The sequence below is a fragment of the Akebia trifoliata genome, chromosome 5 (assembly GCF_017979445.1).
Source record: "Akebia trifoliata isolate Shusen 1 chromosome 5, ASM1797944v1, whole genome shotgun sequence".
Classification (NCBI taxonomy): Eukaryota; Viridiplantae; Streptophyta; class Magnoliopsida; order Ranunculales; family Lardizabalaceae; genus Akebia; species Akebia trifoliata.
Window position 1 is genome coordinate 22,042,009 of NC_141379.1, and position 2,698 is coordinate 22,044,706.

Consider the following 2,698-nt stretch of genomic DNA (forward strand, 5'->3'; position numbering starts at 1 on the left):
TTAAAATTCTTCACATGTACAAATAATTACCGAAAGGGCTAAAATTCTTAATCACGATAACTACCAACTCTAAAAATAACATGACATAAAGAGGAGAAAGAATGTCGATGAAATCCTTACCTTGAGTCCGATAAGGTAATTGGAATGATGCCGACGAGATCTACCCCTTAGATCATTAAGCAATAACCTAAAGAAAAAATAAAAATAAAACTAAAAAAACAACGTTGTGTGGCTGTTGCGATATGTTCCTTCAAATTAACAGAAGATATGATAGAGAGAAGGATCGACAAAAGAATAAGATCGAGTAAGTGATGATGATGAATGGAGAGGGCTTCAGAGTGTTCGAAAGAGAGATATCGAGAGAAAGTCGATCTGAATGAGGAAGACTGATAGAGATCGACTAACATAGTATCTATGATGGTATGGGGTCGAGAAAGGGAAGAGAAATAGATCATGGACTTGTTGTGTGGGTTAAGAGGTCAAAACAAGAAGGAATGATGATGAAGGTACTGTAATGGAAATAATAGTGTATGAGGTCGCGAGGAAGGAGGTGGGGCTATGTGACTGTCGTGAGGTGAGTGAGGCTTTGAGATGGGGTTATGTTGGGTATGAAACCAAGAAAGGTTTAGAGATATGGATAGGGGTATATAGAAGAGAATATGGTGGTTTACGAGGGTGGCTTAACTAAAAAGAAATATTGGGAGAGTGAAGTCACTGAAGTTGGTTGAATTTAAGAAAAAGATTAAAAGATGGATAAAGATGACTGAGAGAGAGAGAAAATAGCTATGATGGTATGGGGTTTAGAAAGGGAGATAAATACAGATGGCTGAGAGAGAGTAATAAGGAGAGGGGGAGTATGTTAAGGCCACCGAAAATGGTGCTCCTATTGGAGATGGAGGTTGTGAGAGAGTGTTGTGGGCGGCTTGAAAAAATGAAGATGAAGGTAAAGTTTGCTTTAATTTTTTCCTTCTTTCTTCCCTTTTTTCTTTTCTTTCTTTCTTTTGTTTTTTCTTTATATTGTTCCTGTTAGAGAGAGGTAGGAAGAATAAGTGAGAGAGTGTGTTCAAATGTGAGTTTCATTCTATGCGTGAAAGAAGAGAAAAGAGATGGTCCGAGAATTATTTTGGATAGATTATGCATGCAAGAAGAGGCTTGATGGCATTCGATTATGGAAAGAGAAGAGGAAGTAGAAGGTTGGGAATGTTCGATTGTGGAAAGAGAAGAGGGAGATGGAGGTAATGAAACTGAAAGGGAGGAAATACGTGGCTGGAACTGTTGTTGGACTGCTTGGGGACGATGAAGGTTAGTTTCTCATCTTTTTCTTCTTCTACCTTTTATCTTTGCTGTTGGTACTGTATGAAACATTGAAAGAATGGTTAAGAGGAAAAGTGTAGTCTTTTGTTGGCTCCTTATCCTTTGAACTTTTTTTGTGAGATTAAAACCCCCATTTATAGTATTGTTTTGTTCATTTTTCTCTTTTCAGAAATTTCTCTCCTTTCTTGTATGCTTTGTTGACCGAATCAAATAATGATGGATATTCATTTTTTTTGTTCCCATTTCTTTTGACATTCACATGTATGTGTGGGGGAGGGGAGGTGTGATCCCACGTATCCCACTTACTCTCAAGTTAAATTTTATTGTGATTGGGCCTGAAGTGACTTCTTAGTTTGCCTATATACCTCGATTGTTCTTAGGATCAGACCAAACGTGGTTCGAAAAATACGCACAGAATCTTGAAAAAAATACTGAAGTCAGCAAGTTGATTTGGTGAGTTTAAAATTTCATAAAAATGAATTAAAAGTGTGTTGACTCCTCGAGTTGACTCGATGAAAATTAGAAAACAAATTACTAAAATTAAAAATGCGATGACCGATTACTAGGGTTCTTTCAAAAAAGTTGTGGAGCTAATGCCAAATTGATGGGTTTGTACATGGAAATCGAGGTTTAAACTTGCTTAATGGTCATGGGTTCTCTTAACTATCGAAGTCGAAAGACCTATAAGGATTAGAAAATGGCTAAATTAATGGCTTTTGGGGGTACTAACAGTGAGGATAGTGTGTTCGATGAATCAAAATGAGGAAGAAAAGGGTGAGTAGGGCTATTTTAATGGCAAAACAGAAAACATAGTGTTTGAAGATGATGTAACGTAGTGAAGAGGAGAGGTTTTGGGCTGTTAAAAACGAAGTGAAGAATAAGGCATTGAGGCTAATAAAAATGAAGTGAAAAGGAAGGTGTTTGTGGTTGAAAAACGTGATGAAGAAGGGTAAGGGGTTGTCAAAATCGTGAGTTTTTATGGGGGTAAAGACTGCTAAAAATAATAAATTGAAAAGGGGGACATGAAGGTTTTAATGGAGTGGGCTGAAGAAGATGAAGTCAGAGGTATGATTCTTTAGCTTTTTTTTCTTGTTGGGTTTTCTTACTTTAGATTTGCTACCAATTTTTGCTATTTTTTATTTCTCTTTCATTTGGTGATGCCCCCCCTTCAAAATGTGAATGAGTAATGATTTTATAGAAAGGAGAATGAGAAGTAGAGTCCCATAGATTCGTATAGAGTCCATATGTCATCTATATCAACACATATATGACTCTATGTCAGAAAATATTTACTGGATTTAATTTTTCGGAGTTACAACTATCCATTGCAAAAAATTCAATTTTTACAATTACAGGTAAATACTCAATTGAGATTCCCTCTCTA